The sequence below is a fragment of the Lactuca virosa genome, chromosome 4, assembly GCF_052849685.1.
Source record: "Lactuca virosa cultivar CGN04683 chromosome 4, Lactuca_virosa_CGN04683_v6, whole genome shotgun sequence".
In the NCBI taxonomy this organism is placed as follows: Eukaryota; Viridiplantae; Streptophyta; class Magnoliopsida; order Asterales; family Asteraceae; genus Lactuca; species Lactuca virosa.
The window spans coordinates 250,811,352-250,831,117 of NC_136429.1; positions in this window are offsets into that span (position 1 = coordinate 250,811,352).

Genomic DNA, 19,766 nt, shown 5'->3' on the forward strand with positions numbered 1-19,766 from the left:
TTTCATTTCCATGAGATCCATGGGTTAAAGCTCCATGGAGTGTCCATGGACTTTCCATGCAAGCCTAGCCCATTCCAAATAAGCATTAGCCCACACTATATAAATACAAGAGCCCATATTTAATTAGTCATACTTTTGATCTCTAAATTAATTCTAAATTAATTATAGATCAACACTAATTAAATAATATGATTTTATATTAATATATTAGAACTTATAATATATTAATAAATCATAACTTATACTATTCTCAAAAGTTTATCCGTAAATTATTCAGGTGAAGTGCAACCCAAATGGACCATGTCGGGTCGGATCAAGTACATACCAAATATAGTTATGGACTTAGACACTATCTCCAACAGTTTACAGACCGCCGATAGTTTCTTCTGCGATTCCTTCGGTGGAGTCATCTGTTCCAATTACTTGTCCAGAACCTCCAAGTCAACAACATGCTCCAGATGCTGATGCTACACCTCTTACTCCTGATGAAAGAGAGTTCATGACCAGAGATGCTTCCGCTGTTACTCAAACTTTTATGGAACTTTTCTTTCCTGAGCAAATTGCAAATGAGTTTGTGGCAGATCCTAATAATGAGACAGGTTCGTCTGAAGTGGATCATTCGGCAAATGATGGGTTTGTGCTTTCGTGATTCGGTTCGGCAGTTGCAAGGTGAGTTATCCTCACTATATCAACAGGGTCTAAGGCACCAAGGCCGACCCCTTATCGGATGGGAATCCGGGTATCTGTTTGATATGTATTGATTTGCTATGTCTGCATCCTGGTAATTAGGATGGTATTATGTTAGTGACCTGGTCAAGGTCGGTATCCTGGTATATAGGGTAATGTTATGTGAGTGACCGGTTAGATCGGCATCCTGGTAATTAGAATGATGTTATGATGTTTGATCTGATAGATCGGTTTGTCTGGGGATTATTATGTGATTGATTGTTTTATGTGCACATGGTGGTGACTAAGGTTGGGTTGAGGCGGGTCCTGCTCTGTGTGTTGTAGGCCAACATACCCAGGGCGGACCGGATAGACCGTAGGCCCAACGAGCGGTCCGGATAGGCTGAAGGCCCAGGAGGGCGGTCCAGACGTGTCGAGGCTCGGGGAGTGGACCAGACCGACTGAAGGCCCAGTGCGGGCGGACCAGTCATACTGTAGACTTAGAGAGTGGACCAGGTGGACTGAAGGCTGGTGCGGGCGGACCAGTCACACTGTAGACTCAATATGCATGGTTGTTCTGTATTATGATATGATTTGATATGTGTATGGTTGTGTGGTTGGTATTTTGGGGGTAACTCACTAAGCTTTCGGGCTTACAGTTTCAGTGTATTGTTTTAGGTACTTCAGGAGATCGTGGTAAGGCGAAGGCGTGATCGTACCGCTCCTCATTTTTATGTTGATGTTTCTGGGATACTCTGACAATAAACTAATTGAGAACCTTTTTGTAATAATTAATGGATTTGGGTTGTTTTTGAAAAGTATAAGTTGGTTGGAAAATTTTGGTTGTTACAAGTTGGGATCAGAGCCTTGGTTTGAGTGAATTGGAGGAACATTCGTGTGAATCCAGTCTCAAATCAAGGAGGGATTTGCAAAATGGTTTTCAAAAGGTTTTCGAAATAAGTAAAGGAGGATGCAGAAGGTACGTTCAGCCAGAGCCAGTAAGTAGACCCCAAAATACCATACATGTTATTTGGATTATGTGATATGTTAGAACAGTATGCTAGTACTAGGCTATGGATCTTCAGGAATTGCATGATAGAATTGCCTGATTATGTGATGCCTACTACCCTAGGGTTTTCCTTATATGAGATATTCAGCTTTTCCTCCAGGAGTGAGGATTGAGCGCTCGCCGTGTGTGTGTATATGGTTAGAGTGTTGTGGTGATACTTGAGACAAATATGGGTAGGTGTGGACGGTAGTATGGGCCCGTACTACTGAAAGCACAGGACCCATACACGTATCAAGGAAGTCACAACTCTCTAGGGTGTCGGTTATGAGATAGTTCCCCGGGCGGGTATGTGATGTGTCTAAGGGTCTTGTTGGTGTATTGCAGTATGGCGATTACGTGACGTTTAGGGGCAGGATCCGGTTCGGGATTGGGATAAGGAGAGGGTAGTCAGGATGGACCAGTACAACCCGAGGTCATTGGTCAGATGAGTACGGATGAGTTGGATGCCAGGATTCGCGAGATCCTACATGATGAGGTTGCTGCCATGTTCAGGGCTGAGTTGCCAGAGATGTTTGGGTCGATCAAGACCGCCATGGTTGAGTACTTTGATTAGCGCTATGCAGCTCTTGCGGAGACAGCTGCCGCGGCAGCTGTAGAGGCTGTAGCAGCCGCAGGTGGAGGAGCCGGTCGAGGTTTTCATTATCGGGACTTCGATAATACGAAGCCCCCTAACTTTGATGGAGTTCAGGATCCTATCATTGCTATGAGATGGTGTTCAGACGTGGAGGGTTGTTTCTTCACGTGTTCATGCCATGCGGATCACAGGGTGAGGTGTGCTTTGAACCTTTTGAGGCTCGGAGCGAAGGATTGGTGGAGGTTGACTACGGGATCTTATTCTGATGCGCAGCGGGCTGCAGTTACGTGGGATCAGTTCCGGGAAATGTTCAGTACTCGTTATGTTCCGTGGGTTGAGAGAGAGAGGTTGGCTCAGGAGTTCTTGGAGCTAAAGCTGGATTCAGAGTCGGTGACGGAGATCACCAGGATGTTCACTGAGAGGGCGATGTTTTGCCCGGAGTTTGCTTCGGAGCAGGCTCAGATGTCCCGATATCTGAGTATGCTCAAGAGGGATATCCGGTAGTTTGTGTCCACGCAGAGATGTGATACCTTCTTAGAGTTACAGGAGGCCGCCAGGCGGCGTGAGTTGGAGATTGAGTTGCAGTTGCGAGAGCAGAGGCAGGCCCCGGTGCAGTCGCAGCCGACGCCGAAACGGTCCAAAACCGTTGACTCTAGGATTGAGGGTCAGAGTAGCCACACTTGCGAGAAGTGTGGGAAGGGTCATACCGGAATTTGCAGATCTGGTGGTGCGTGTCGCAAGTGCGGGAGAGAGGGGCATTATGAGAGGGATTTCCGTCAGTCGGCCTCGATTCAGGATATGAGGATTTGTTATCATTGCCATCACGTTGGGCACTTGAGGGCCAACTGTCCACAGCTTGATGCAAGACCGCTGCAAGCTCCAGCACCGGCCAATTTGAGGATTGCGGGCGGGGGACAGGGTGGAGCGGAGCCTCCGAGGGCTCAGGTATGCGTTTTCCAACTTATAGCAGAGGAGGCCAGGGCGGAGCCAGATGCAGCTGCGGGTATGTTTCCATCTTGTTATCTTATTATTTGTGTGGTATTGCAAACATGTCCGCCTTTTTCCGCATGATTCGTAGTATGATTGAGGATCTTAGTAGTTAGGAGTTGTAGTGGTTAGCGTCCAGGAGGATTCATGGTCGGAAGATAAGATATATGATCTCGCTGCTGGGAATAGCAACTGCGATGTGAGAGGTGTTCAGTTGAGATTCGAACTTCCTTAGAGTTCGGGAGGTGCGATGACGGGAGAGTGGTTCTGTGGAGGTTGCTCACTCCAGAGGGAATCAGTTCATCGAGAAGGGGTTGATACCAAGTGGGGTCGATCGATTCATGCCAGTTTTGCCATTGGTAATTAGTAGTTGGTGCACTAAGTGGGGAGAATTGGCAAATTCTCAGGTGAATCAACAAGCATCCAAGGTGGGTTAGCTGTTTGGATTCAGCAGTGTCATTAGTCGAGAGTGTGGTATGGTTAGAGCAGGTGATAGACATATGGGGCAGGGAACAGACCATGGTTTCTGGTAAGGTAGATGATCGACGGGGAGGCTTGGGATTAAGCCGGGGTGAAAATTCATAGAACGGATTTAGAGTTCGGAACCCCTAGAGGGCTAGAACAGACTGCATGGGAGAGATTCCCGGGTAGAATGGTTCAGGGTGATGAACAACAGTTTTTGAGCGGTCCGGATAGACTGAAGGCCGGTGGGCGTACCAGTCAGGCCGAAGGCTCGAAGAACGGTCCAGACAGGCTGAAGGCCCAGAAGGGCGGTCCAGACGTGCTGAAGGTTCTAAGAGTGGTCCAGGTAGGCTGAAGGCCTGGTGAGGCGGTCGAGTCATGCTGAAGACTCTGTATGTGTTAGTAGACATGTATGCGGAGAATGAGTGAGTGTGTCGCCGTGAAATAGAAATCGATAAGGTCTGGCCCCAAGTATTGATCATGATGATAGAGTTAGCTAAAGGCTGTGTATGGGTTTCATTAGTTGTGTGTTCAGATTCGGAGTATATGGGAGTTAGGGAGTAGCAGTTGCTCTGCATGGGTGGTGTAAAGCGGAGTTTTAGCACCATGAAACTTGTTGATATGGTAAAGGTCATTGAGTAGACTTCCTTGAAGAATGGAAGGAAAGGTATGTGGCTACGGGAAGGAGTGTGGGTCATCTGAAGGGAAAGCAGTAGTGTAAATGGATGATCGGAAGTATTTCGGTTATTGATAGTGAGCACTGAGATTGTACCAGTTGTATGGAAGCACATCCGGGTTGGATGTTCGTTGAGGTTGTGGAACGGTTAGCGCTGATGTCGAATCAGAGGAGTTCAGAAGTGAGGCAAGGGTAGATCCTTGGGATCCAAGTATGGATGTAGTCATGAGTTATGTATGCGGTGGTGTTCCATCTGAGGGATGGCTGGACCCGTCGTAGATGTACCTGGAATTCCAGCACGAGGCTGTTTGGGCCAGGTATGGGTGTTCATGCGTTATAGATGGGCGTTCATGAGAGTTGCTCGGAAGCTGTGGAATGTAATATCATGTTAGCACGGTAATGGACTTGACTCAGGGAGGAAACAGGACGAGTTTCCATCAGTGCGTTTCGATAGGAGTAGCGCCAGTTGGGCAAGGGTTAGCAGGTTAACACTGGGTCAGGACCCGGTGGTTTATAATGTTATCCAGTTTTCACAGGCGGCGAATGAATGCGTAAGACGGAAGTATGATAATGTCATCAGGTGACACTTTGTTGATGAGTGTTGTCATCAGAGAAAAGAAGTCGGTGGCCGTCTTGAGGCAGTTGTCAGGACCTTGTAGGGAAAGAGATGGATTTTATAGGGATTTGATAGTAGTGTTTGAAGGAATCTGGGCCGGTGTGAGATCAGTAGATGCATTGTGGGAGTATCATCTGGAATGGTGTGTTGCAGCAGGCTTCAAGGACGACGCCGAATCTAAGTGGGGGAGAATTGTAACATCCCAAGTTCAGAAGCAAGAAGTTGAAGGATGTTATGTGAAAATTAAGGAAGGGACTCAACAAGTAGGTCTCTTGACTTGTCGAGTGCCGGGCAAGTGATTAAGTGGCCTGACTCGCCGAGTCGGCGGCTGGACTCGACGAGTCAGTGCTGGAATAGGAAAACCCTAATCTTAGGGTTTGCACCCTATCTAAAGGACTTAATGTCCTCCCCTCAGCCCCTTAGCACCCTTTGAGATCCAGAAACCCTAAATTCGTGTGTGAGAGTCCTTGGGAAGCAAATTGGAGCTTGGATAAGTAATTTGTGAAGAGATATTGAAGATCAAGGCACTTGGATCAAGGAGATTTGTGGAGATTCGGTTTATTCTTCAGTGGGAGGTCGTTTTGGAGGTAATGAATCGTTATCCTTGGCCTTCTCCTTTCTATATCCCTCTTTCATTGAGTTTAGGGTTTGTTTGGAGATAATATGATGAGATTTTGGGGCATGAGTTAGATCTGGAGTTGAAACTCCAGATCTGAGTTCTATTTGGATCAAACATGCAGAAAGCCCTTTTAGTTGCTATGCAAAAGCCATTCCCCATGAGTTAAGTTCCTTTCTAGCATGGTTTATGGAATTATGGGTCATGAAGCACGTAAAGATAGCAACTTTATGTTGCTAATGCACTCTAGGGACCCAGATCTATTGTTTAGAGCAAAGGAGTAGCTCTGTATCTCTCGAATATGGGAATGCACGTATGAACTCGGCGAGTCTGGGAGATGAGACGGCGAGTTGGGCCAGGGTATCAGACATTGAGTCGCGTAGTGACTCGGCGAGTCGCATGGGTGACTTGACGAGTCATATGATGATGAGCTTGGACTCGACGATTTGGAAGAACAACTCAGAGAGTCTGATGAAGGTTGACGTGGACTCGGCGAGTCTGTTCTTGGACTCGGCGAGTCACGGCGCAGAACCCCCAACCTCTTCTGGTTAGACTCAGAGCAGTGAGTTGAGTGGTGACTCAGTGAGTTGGTCAGGTTAAGACTCAGAGATTGTGGAACTCGACGAGTCATGGGGTGACTCGGCGAGTTGAGTCGTGTTATGAGAGTTTCCTGAGTTTAGGAACTCGGCGAGTCAATGGGTTGACTCGGCGAGTAGGGTCAATCAGCAAGGTGGACTTTGACCAGTTTGAACTTCAAGGGTATTATGGTAATTTTTGGATATTTATGTCCTTGGATCTTTGATGATGATAGGTGTTGAAGTTGGAGGCAGTGGTTCGGGTTTGTGCTTTCGTGATTCGGTTCGGCAGTTACAAGGTGAGTTATCCTCACTATATCGACATGGTCTAAGGCACCAAGGTCGGCCCCTTATCGGATGCGAATCCGGGTATTTGTTTGATATGTATTAATTTGCTATGTCTGCATCCTGGTAATTAGGATGGTATTATGTTAGTGACCTGGTCAAGATCGGTATCCTGGTATATAGGGTAATGTTATGTTAGTGATCGATTAGGTCGGCATCCTGGTAATTAGAATGATGTTATGTTGTTTGATCTGATAGATCGATTTGTCTGGGGATTATTATGTAAATGACTGTTTTATGTGCACATGGTGGTGACTGAGGTTGGGTTGAGGCGGGTCCTGCTCTGTGCTGTAGGCCAACATACCCCGGCGGACCGGATAGACCGTAGGCCCAGCGAACGGTCCGGATAGGCTGAAGGCCCAGGAGGGCGGTCCAGACGTGCCGAGGCTCGGGGAGTGGACCAGACCGACTGAAGGCCCGGTGCGGGCGGACCAGTCATACTGTAGACTCAGAGAGTGGACCAGGTCGACTGAAGGCCGGTGCGGGCGGACCAGTCACACTGTAGACTCGATATGCATGGTTGTTATGTATTATGATATGATTTGATATGTGTGTGGTTATGTGGTTGGTATTTTGGGGGTAAGTCACTAAGCTTTCGGGCTTACAGTTTCAGTGTATTGTTTCAGGTACTTCAGGAGATCGTGGCAAGGCGAAGGCGTGATCATATCGCTCCTTATTTTTATGTTGATGTTTATGGGATACTCTGACAATAAACTAATTGAGAACCATTTTGTAATAATTAATGGATTTGGGTTGTTTTTGAAAAGTTTAAATTGGTTGGAAAATTTTGGTTGTTACACTTCCTGTTTCACTCAATAACATCAACCGGGAGATACCTTGACGCATTCAACGCGATCATCCGATCAATAATGTCATTGGCGAGCTGGGTGATGGTGTTAGAACAAGAAGCCAGAGTGGAGATGTTAATACATGTCTCTATTCTTGCTTTATCTCTCAAATAGAGCCAAAGAACGTTGAAATGGCTTTGAATGATCCCAGCTGGGTAGATGCTATGCACGAATAGTTAAATCAATTTGAAAAGCTCGGGGTTTGGACGCTGGTTGAACTTCCTAAGGGCAAAAACTCTCTTGACACACGTTGGGTATACCGCAATTAGCAAGATGATTCCGGAGTCACCGTACGCAATAAGGAGAGATTGGTGGTTCGTGGGTTTAGACAGATCGAGGGTCTTGACTACGCTGAGGTTTATGCTCCGGTGGCTCGCGTGGAGGCTATCTGTATCTTCCTTTCATACGCTTCCAACATGAACTTCACTGTTTATTAGATGGATGTCAAGATAGCCTTCTTGTATGGCAAAGTGAAGGAACAAATCTACATTGATCAACCCCCTGGGTTTGTTAACTCCAAGTTTCCCAATCATGTCTACAAGTTGGACAAGGCGTTGTATGCGTTACATCAAGCTCCTCGAGCGTGGTATGCAACTCTAACAAAGCACTTGCTCGAACATGGATATTCTCGCGGTACTATTGATCAAACTTTGTTCATCAAGCATGTGGGTAATGATCAGATTCTAGTCCAGATCTATGTTGATGACATTATCTTCGGGTCTACAAGTCCACAGCTTTGCAAAGAGTTCGAAGGAGTGATGAAAAAGAGGTTCGAGATGAGCTCGTTAGGCGAAATGACCATGTTTTTAGCGCTTCAGGTCCAACAAAGATCAACCGGAATCCTGATTCATCAAGCAAAGTATGTGGTCGATATACTTGAGAAGTTCGGGTTTCAAGACGTAAAACCTGCTTTGACGCCAATGGCCGAGACACCCCTGCTGAATCCAGATACTGATGGTGAATCCGTACATCAAACTCACTACAGATCAATGATCGGTTCGTTGATGTATCTAACTGCAAGCCGACCAGACATCATGTTTGCAGTTTGTCAATGCGCACGTTATCAGGCTAATCCTAAACTTTCACATCTTATTGTTGTCAAAAGAATGTTTCGGTACCTCAAAGGCAGCCCATAATTGGGTCTTTGGTATCCGAAAAATTCTGAATTTGATTTATATGCATTTGCTGACAGTAATTATGGAGGCTCTGAGCTTGACAGGAAATCTACGTCTGGGGGGTGTCAATTCCTTGGTGACCGGCTAGTGTCTTGGTAGTGCAAGAAACAGCACACCGTCTCAAACTCAACAGCAGAAGCGGAATATGTTGCTGCCTCTGCTTGTTGTTCTCAAGTTATATGGATCCAACATCAGCTGTTGGATTACAGTTTGAATTACTTAGAAACCCCTATCTTCTGTGATAATGAGGTTGCGATTCAGATTGCTAAAAATCCAGTACTTCATTCGAAAACCAAGCACATTGACATCAAAATTCATTTCATCAGAGATTGTTATGAGCGTTCGATCATTCGGCTGGAACAGGTTCCCACTGCTAATAATGTGGTGGATCTGTTCACAAAGCCGTTCAACAAAGCTCGATTCGATGTGCTTGTGAGCTTTTTAAAAATGCTACGTTTTGAGGACTAATTTTCGCGTTCGGTTAGTTTAAATTTGCGCATTTTAATCTCATTCTCACCCATGCACAAATTTAGGGGGAGAAATAAACAAAAACCAAACAAAAATTAGAAAACTAACAATCCAAAAATAGTGTTATTTCTGTTTTATTTTTTTCAGAAAACATTCCAAAAACATTAGAAAATCAAAAATATGTTGTTAATAGTTTTTGTTTGTAGGTGATGTGTTGGGAAGTGATATAATCATGTGATAACAGACAATCTGAATCTGTGTAAGGTGCCAAAGTCGAATTGTCCATGCACTTTGCTCGATGCGCCGGTAGGCACGGAAGTTTTTAAACTGGACTTGACTAGGATCGGATGAACTTAAGGAATCTAGAGACCTGACAAATCTTGACCTAGATAGTTCCATTTGGCCTGACAATATGACACTTGGGTAGGTTGAGTAGAGAGATATACATGAAAAACTGCGGATACATTAAATGATCTGTATCTAGAACTGTGGATTAATTCCTCGATGTGCGGACTCTGTCCTTAATTCCGGTATTGACGGGGCAACTGGGGAATTCCAATAAATTATGTCTGTAGAAAGTTATTTTATTTCTTTCTTTCTGTTAGTCATATATTGTCTCCTCTGCGTGATTGAAATACATTCGACCTGGACTGCAACATATGCAATTCTATTTCTCTACATCTTCTATCTATGCAATTCTTTCTACTTGTTAGCCATATGTTGTCTCCTTTGCATGATTAACAATCCGACCTGGTACATAGCATATGCAACCTTCTACTTCTAAATCCCTCTAAACTATAGTTAGTCATATGTTTCACTCTCTACGTGATTGGAAGAGATCCGACGTGAGTGTACAACATATGCATTCTAAATCTGACTTCTTCCTTAATAATTGTCTGCTCATCTGATGTAAGGAGTATTTTGGAAGACCTTGATTATTGGGGTATATCAGGATGAGGGAACACGTTCTAATACAATTAAAACTGAACATTTTATAGGTTGTCTGTAGATCTCGCTGCTCAATTTAGGTGGACAACAATACCCTTGCTCGTCGTCAGTTGAATGGTCTTTTAGGATTATTATCTAAGTTCATGGGATCTAATGTTTTATCATTTATAAGATGTCCTAAATTTGTCACAACCTTCGTGTTTAAGTGGATCACAATACCGGCGATCGACCAGACATAGACATGAAGGTAGAAATACCGATAAGCGGAGTAAGGCTGTCTAATAACATTGATCCCAGTGTCTCAAAAAAAAAATTAGTGTTAGTTAAGGTGAAATAAGTTTTATTTCTCTTTAATTTCAATTTTATTTTATTTTTCTTCTGAATTTTATTTTTATATTTTATTTTTATTTTTATTTTTTATTTTGATAAAAATTTTGATAAATTTTTTTAAGTTTAGTTTTAGAAATTAGTTTTATTTTATTTTACTTTATTTTTATTTTCTTATTTTATTTTTTGTCCTCAAAATGTTTTATTTTTATAAAGTTTTTGGGTATTGGACTTCATTTTTGTGGATTGCGGCCCATTGCCTTTTGGACCAAGTATATAAAGAAGAATATCAGCTGAAATCTATTTTCTTCCTCATTTTATCATTTTCGGCCGCAAACTCCTAAATTCTCTCTCTCTCTCAAAAAAAATTTGTGAAATTGATCCGTTAACTTCAAAGGTATACTGATTCCGACCAAGGATATGCTCTTTTAGCTTCAAATCGACGTGTTTTAAGGGCTTAATCGAAGAAAAATCAAACTATCGGCTTTTACGGCCAGGCTGTTTACGGCCAGGCTGTTTACGGCCAAGCAGTTTACGGCCCTGCAGTTTACGGCTAGGCAGTTTACGGCCAGGCAGTTTATGGCCGTGAACTCCCTTTAGTCAATAAAAATTGATTTTTCTTCGTATGTTTCACTTAAAAGCCAATTTTAACTGCAAACTTGAGTTAAACATCATTTTTAAATGTTTAAATTGTTTTCACACTTGGCTTGTTTTAGTGCAGATTGAAATGGCAGAACTCAAATTTGCTGACAGTCACAACCTGGATATCCTCTTGGCTGATCCTCCGGCTGCTCACGGAGAATTCAAACCAATGATGCATGGACTGCGAGAATGTTGTCTGTCTACTGCTCTGACTGTTAATCCAGATATCTATCAAGGCTTGATTAAGGAATTCTGGAGGTCAGCAAATGTGAAGAAAGGAAATGATGGATTTGTTTTTGTTGAAGCAACAGTCAAAAATTGCAAAATCATCATCACTGAACAGCTCATCAGGGATATTCTCAAAATTGACGATCAATCAACCTTCCCCTTTGAGATCGAGATCACTCAAGTTGAAGAATTTCTTATCAAAATGGGATATGAAGGTGTTTTCCCTCCGACCATGAAGAAGTTGTTGCCACCGTTCTGGAGATTCTTAGCTCATGTCTTCGTGAGCTGCATTTCCGGAAGAAGGTCTATCGCAGATGAGATTTCTCTAAGAAACACTGGTGCCAACATCTCTCTAGCTGCGGGATTGAACTACAATTTCTCCAAGTTTATTCTCGATGAACTAATTGCAAACATCCAAGGAAAAACTAGGGACAAGTTCTTGTTGTACCCTAGGTTCATTCAAGTGTTCATTAATGAACAATTTCTCGAAATGGTTAAAGTTGGAGAAATCCTCGACATGAAGTCTCTTGGGCCAAACACCGTCGGGTTAATGAAGCAAAACCGAAAGGTAAAAATTACTTTTCAAGGAAAGTATCCCTTAGTGAAGTTTGGCTTGTTTGCCGATTCATGTGAGGCATCTGAGTCTCATGTATCATCAGACCGCATGACCTCTGAAGATGATATATTTTCTGAAGATGATGTTATTCCGGTTTCTGATCACGAAGATGATGAAGCTACACCTGATGCTATTGTAGCTGAAGAGCATGACTTGCACTCTGTACAGGTTAAGAGTGATTTCAATTAGGGAACAAAAGAGGATGCGACAAAGAACGAAGGAAATGATGCTGATTCTTTTGATGATTTGGATCTTACAGGTTTTGACAAGGATGATATTTCCTTGAACCTTGGAGGCAATGCTAATTTCTTGTCCAATGAGGATCTTGACACGTTCTTTGACACTATCTGTGATGTTGCTCATCCAGCAACGGAGATAAGGGATTCAGAAGACGTTCTTGAAACAACGCCTCCTACTCCAAATCAAATGGCTGATACTTCAACTCCCATGGAGACAACTTCAGGGATTCCTCCCCTTAAGGATGTTATTCCTACTATTGAGCCAACAGTGAGTGAATCATTGAAAACTCAGACCACCTCGCCTACATTGAAGAGGAGAAGACTTGATCCAAGACCAGGAGTATTTGTTCCAGATCTATCTCAAGGCCTGTTGACTCAACCAATAACTACTTCTGCTACTACTTCACCTACTCTATCCCGTGAAGGACCGAGCACCTTTTATGAAGCTGGTGGTTCATCTGTTCCTTCGGGATCATCTCCTATTAGGCCTTATCATGATGCTGCCTATGAGAGGCTTGCACTACATCTGGCACAAGAACAAAGCTCAGTGCCTTCCTCACGAGGTAAAGGTATTTTTATTGAGGAAGGCTACTCAGGAGAGGGTGATCCCACCATTCTTGGACTTCAAAAGGAGATTAGTGTGCTCAACCAGAAGAATATTGACTTGATATCCGTGTGGCTGATCTTGAAGCTGAAAAGGCCCAACTTAAAATTCAGGTTGTAGATCTTGAAGCGGACAAAACTCTGAAATCTCAGCAAATTTCAGATCTGCAAACCCATCTGGGATCCTTCACTGCAAGTTACTTTGATTTAAAGAAGAAACTGGCAGAGGAATTTGGCAACAAGTTCAAGTCTTCTGTTCAACAATTCAATGTTGGCCAGTCATCTCAAGATCCTCTTGCTGACCCGCCCACTCAAAGAAGTACTCGGATCATTAACCACTTTGAAAAGGAACCCGTTCAAGAGCCCAGCGTTGCTGCATTAAAACGTGCCAAATTAGCAGCATCCGATAAGAAAAAGCAACTAATGTTCAAAAATAGCTCAGATCAAAACGCTCCTGAAGGTCAACCAGAAATCACCGTCACTGATCTTGAAAGTAGAAAATTTGGGCACAGGCACGGTGATAGAACTGGAATTGTCTCGTGGGGTTTTCATGACAGGATGAACATGTGGATAGTGAGGCGTAAAAGCAAAAACGTGGAGTTTTACAACGATTTCCATGATTTCAGTTCATGGACAAGGGTGGATCTTTCTGAATTATCAAATGCTCCATTTGCAAATCCATCAGGTGATCCACGGGCAACTCACTTCAAGCTATTCTTGGAGGACCAAGTAAAGAAGGGATTTCCTGGCATGAAGACTGCTGAGTCTTTCATGAAAAGTTTCCCTAATGTACTGGATCCCAAGATAAATGAGCCCTTCCTGACTGTCATGTGGCCGCCAACCAATCAAGTCAGACAAATCCCAGTGTTGCAGACCTTCAGTGATGGATCTCTTGCTAACAAGCTTTACTGGGTCTATGATGAAACCACTGCGACTGCTATCATCAAGTTCCAAGATGGTTGCTTTCGCTTGTTCGACAAAAAGGACCTACTTCAATTTGGAAAGTGGGATATTCATCATTTGGCCCTACATCAGATCAAGGTGGCTGAAGAGATTTTCGAGTCTGATGCTAAAGAGTACACAACAATGGTTGCCAAAATTATTGCAAAGGAGATGTGGCAAAGGGCAATGGGAGGGTCCGATGTACTTATAATTGAGAAGTACTGAGTCACTGCTAGCCCCAACCCAAGGGGGAGATTGAAAGGTCTTAGTTGTGGTTTGGGATAGGCTTTTGGATGCATATGTCTTATTGTGCTTTGGGTCTTGTAATAGAAGTGGTTTGTTGTGTTTACGGCCAGATTGTGTTTACCGCCGTTAAAAGGTTTACGGCTGTAAACCTGTTTACAGTCAAGTCTTTTCCCTTATATATATGGTGTGTCTGAGTCTGTTGTTGGTTGTTGATGATCCAATGAGTTTACCGTCATTGTCAAAGATGTACTACATGTTTTCTGATATAAATGTGTGCAAGCTTTGGTTCATTCTTCTTCTACTCAATTCTCATCTTATTTGATTGTTAGATTTCTTGATCACTGGTTAAGATCCTGTTTCTAGGACCATACACAAATAAGTCAACTTTATTAGTTAAAGCCATAGAAATGTAATCATTCGCTAGTTTAGGATTGACACTAACTTTCGCCTTTAGCTTCTCAGTTCATTTATCAGTCACCTATGCTTTTGGTATTGCTTTCCACTGTTTCATGGAAGGATTTGATTCTTTAGATGAAGTACTTCCATTCGTGGATTCATTTAGTTAATTTTCATAAGCAAACTGAATCTCTTCTTGAGAAAAATTACCACTTTGGTACTTTTTTGTATTTTCCTTCGAACCAATGATTGATATTTTTCACATTTGTCTTGCCTTTTGAAAATGAAGTATTCCTTGGCTTTGTCGAAGAATGGTTAGGAAAAGGAGGTTGTGTTGGTTTGATTGATTCATTTGTTTTGTGATGCACAATCAACTTTTCAAAATGACGATTTGAAGCTTTAAACTTCTCTTGTGTTTGAAATCGATTTTGAAAACGGTTTTGATAACCAACATTTGACCTTTGAACAGCTTGATGATTACTTGAAAAACTTCTTTGATTTGAAAATGGTTTAAAATTTCTTTGATCATTTGTTTGAAAACCATTTTTCGAAAAGTTGTTTTGTGAAACATTTGCTTGATATTTTGATTTGGAATTATAATTCTTTGTTGAGTGAACAGTTGGGAAAGTTGGTTCTTTTAAAGTTTGACCTTTTGTTTGTGAATTTGTTTTATATTTTGCAAAATCATTTGGTGATTTTTGTTTAGACAAATCTTTTGGAGTTGAATTGTGATTTTTCTTGTTTTCAACTTTCTTTTGAGAAAATGTCGGAACAGATTCAGAGGATTTATTAGACACAATATTTTGTTTCTTTTGAGACTCAATATTTTGCCAATAAACCTTCTTTCGTGCTTGTCGTTTTGAAATACTATTTTCTTTTGAAATCTTCTCAATTTGTTCCTTAAATTCTTGTGAATTTATTTTGACATGTTGTGAAACATTATCATCTTGATTTGAACCTTCTTTTGAAATTTCAAAATTTTCAACCCAAACACGATGTGGTTTTTGTCGTTGAAAAGTGTAAGTATTCGTTGTTAAAGTATTTTCGACAATGCTCTGGTTTGAGAAAAATACTTCTTTCGATGCTTTCATGTTATCTTCTTCAACAATCTTGGTGATTTCAGATGTAACATTATCACCATTTCCAGAGGTAACAAATACCTGATTCGGAAAAATAACTTCATCTGAGCATTTGAAATTCGGATACACAACTGTATTCATTTCAAGGTAATGAGCACCTTTTTCCTTCATAATTGTATCTAATTTCTCAGTTTCGTCAAAAACCTGATGAACTACCACTCTTGGAATTTCTTTTGAGACATCCTCAGTATCATCATCACTGTCAGTTTGACTATCTTTGACAGTCACATGGTTATGATCATGAACTTTCAAAGTTGAGGGTTGATCAATGTCAATTTTAACAGGAGAATAATTACATTTTTCTTTTCCTTTAGTCATTGAAGTGACATTAATGACAGACAACTGACAACAATCAATAACTTCCTCTTCTTCAATTTCACTAATATTATCAGAATCGTCTTTAATATCAGAAAAATTAGTTTGAGGGTCAATTTTTGAATTCTTAGTTCTTTTCAAAATCTTCATTTGTTCATTTTTGGTCAAGGTCTCATTTACAATATCAACCAATTCTTTAGCATCTAAACAGTTGATTTTGACTGTTCCATATGCATATCAACAATCTGGAACTCTATCGAGCTCATCAATTGTCTTTTCACAAGCATAGGATATAGTATCAATTTTCTCCCTTTCGAATGCTAAGAAAGGTAATAATTTCCTATGTTGTTCTTTGCTAATATCCGAAGAATGATGCAAAGCAGTCAATTTAACATAAAGTCATTTGGCAGAATTACAATAGATGTTACGTTGTTTTAATAAAAGTTTAACATCTGAACTCAAGTTATCCCTATCATACATTAGCTAGATTCGTTATTTGCATGTCTAAGTACTTTATTTTTATTTTCTTTGAATCAACATCTTGTCTGTTTCTAAGAGTTGATTGTATGACTTCTTAGCACCGTTACTAGTAGAAATGAGTAGATCATTAACGTAAGTAATCGCTGCATCAATCTCTGAAAGAATTGAATCATATGCACTAGTTGGAATATTAACAGATTGTAAAAGAGAACGTACCTAAGAAGTCATTGGCGATTTGTGCGATGATGTCAAAACAAAACACTTCCCTGTTATCTTCTCTTCCTGTTCATCCTCATGCACAACATACATAGCCCCATGTGTAGGGTTACGCATCTCTTCATCATCAGACCCTGATGACCAAATCTGGTAAGTACCATCTTCGTCATCTACACCCTTGGCTACCTATGAGAAACCTTTTGCTTTTGCACGAACCTCTTCCAGCCTTTCAACGTAATAAGCTTCGTCCTTCACTTTATTCTTTTTCTCATCACACTTTTGAAGTATAAAGTCACTCGCCATATGATTCGCCCCATTGCAATAATGGCAGTCGAATCCAGCATCTCCTTTCAGCTTTTTCTCTTTCTTTTCTTCCTCAGCACGAATTTCCTTCTTCTCAATCTTCTTCTGATCACTCCCTGACTTGCTAGCAGAACTTCCTTTCACATCCTCAGTTTTCACCTTTACATTGAATGGATTCTTGTAGAATATCTTTACTCGATTATTAGAGTAAAATGCAACAACCTCTTCATCAGAGTTTACAATAAACCCTTCATTATCCAAATCTTCCTTCTTTGTATCGATTGCATTTGTAGATAAGCTCATTCAGACGATCATAGTACAATTCGATAGATTCGTCGTCTTTCTGTTTTAATTCTCTTAATTTTACCAGACAATTCTTCACTGAATTGATTTTAGTCTTCTCACTCCCCTGATACTTTTCCTTAAGAGTATTCCAGATTGCTTTAGCAGTTTTACAACTACGAACGTAATTGTAAATAACTGGAGGAAGAGCACCTCGGAGTTCTCTCATACACTTCTTCTCATTCTTCAATAACGTTTCAGCTTGATCATTAATGTTTTGATTGTTAAAAGAAGTTCCAGTATTCTAAACACCAGGAGGTGGATGAACATCGCCGGTAATACACTTCCATAAATCTTCAGTCCCGTTCAAGTATGTCACACCCCCGAACCGGGATGGCGGAAACGTCCGGGGCCGGGTGACTTCATCTTGTAATATCATAACAATGTATATAATTGAAACATAGTCATCATCATCATCATACATTCAATTTAACAGCATACATGGTTTACAACGTTGTGTTTGTTCATAAAAATTACATCCCAAAATGATAAATGTATGATGAAACCAAGATACAACATTCATTCAAATCCGTAGTTGTATAGAACCGGCTCACTGTGTTCCTGAGAATACAAGTCGTTTGAAAGCGTCAACATATAAAATGTTGGTGAGTTCATAAGCATGTTTGTATGAAAAACTTGTAGTAAGTTGTAAATCTCCAGAAAATCCAATATTTTCTTTTAAAAAAATAGTTTGTAAGTCTTGTTTCAAATCAAATATAATTACATGTGTATTTTGTGTTTATCTTGTTTGAAAATGTATAATGAGTGATTCCCAGAAAATCTTGTATTTTCTTTTATGTGAAAAAGTGTGGTCTTAAACCCTAAGACACGAGTGGTGAAATTAGATGTAAAATAATTGATGCATAGGTTCGTACTTCGTAACTTGAGTAGATTGTAGGTATTGCCTAAATTTCAATATAGTATTGTTATTCTCTATGTGAGTCTTTATAACAATACTAATATGACGGAGTGTCTGTCTTGACGTTCTTCAGGCGTCGGTTTCTGAGAAGATATTTGTCACCCTAGACTGGCCTGTCTAGTTGTAGCGAGCAGCTCAGGTGTGGGGTGTCAACCCAGTATAGATCTATACACAAACTCCCGTTCTCCTTCTAGGAGACTCTGGTTATAACTACAGGGCTTACGGTGTACACTAAGTGGGTACCAGTGAAGGGGTGTCTCACAAGAGCCTTAACGGAATTTTCGCAAACATTGAGTTTCATTATTTTTACGTTATAAATAATGTTACTAGGGTATATTCTTGACTACATAACATAGGTGATAAAAATTATAATCGTTTTTACCGAAAGTGTCAAAATATCACGTTGTTACAACTATTGTCACTAAAGGCCCAATTAAAATATAAATTGTCATATAAAGCCCAATTTTACCCAAATTATTATAAGAGGCCCATTTTTGTTTTAAATGTTCACAAATTGCCCAATATTATCCAAAGGATAAACAATGGCCCATTATTATCAAGAATGTCGAAAATGGCCCATTTTTACTAGAGTTGACAAAATAGCCCATTTTTACAAAAATGTTCATTTAAGGCCCATTTTTACACTAATGCTCAAAAATGGCCCTGATTTATTAAGAAGCCCATTTTCGGCCCCTTTTATACTAAAATGTTCAATAGAAGCCCAAATTTATCAAAATGTTAAAAAATGATCCATAATTACTAAAAAGGTCCGTTTTCGGCCCATTTTTACTAAAATAGTTAAAAATGGTTCTTCGTTGTCTTTATGGCCGTAAATGGCCCCCTTGTTAATGAAAAACTTCCGTATTTTATCATTTTCCATGTTTTCTTGTCAAAATTTTGTTTAAACATATTTTTGGACTAATCCTTGTGATATTTACCATGCATTAAGTGAAATACATTTCATTTAGAAAGTAGTCTTCACCTTTAACAACATAACAAGTTAACTAAGTCCAACAACTTCAGACTTAACCAAAATCTCGAGTTGTTGGACTCTTAGCATGGCTTTCACAACATTTAACACATATAACATACAACACATGCACATGCAAGCAATTATACAAAGAATTACACAAGAGTTTGACTTGTATTCCCCCCCTCCCCCCGGCGCAAAGAAGGCAAAACTCGAAAACAAGGGGTATGAAGCTCACCTTAGGGGCTTTTTTGATTTGAAGAGGAAGATGGAGGTGGTTCTCGACCTTAGCCTGCTTTATGAAGAATTTGTGAAGTTTTGGAGCTCTGGAGAACATATACACAAAAATAGAGTGGTTTGAGGAAGATTTTTAGTGTAAATATGGATTAAAACAATAGGGCTTAACAAGAACTTACCAAGAGTGCACTATTTGAAGTGAAACTTTGAGAAAACCCACACCAAACCCACGATTTTTCATGAAGAAAAGTGGGAGAGTTTCTGGAGTTTGAGAGAAAATGAGATGAGAAAGTAGCTTTGAATATGAGAAATGGAGAGAGGTGGTGATGGTTCGGCTGATGAGAAGGGAGGGGAGAGAGGGAATATAGAGTTTGACTTCTAGCACTTGATGTGAAGTCCCTAGATACATGAAGGGTTTTGCATGGGTGTATGGAGTATACAAGTGAGGTGGCACCACAAATCAACCTCTTCCATTTCTTTTGTGTTTCCTTTTTTTAAAGACGATCGGCCCAATAGGAGCGGGAAGGAAAGAGGTTTTTAGGCTTTGTTCGGGTCCAAGGATGGTTTCGGCCCATTCCTAG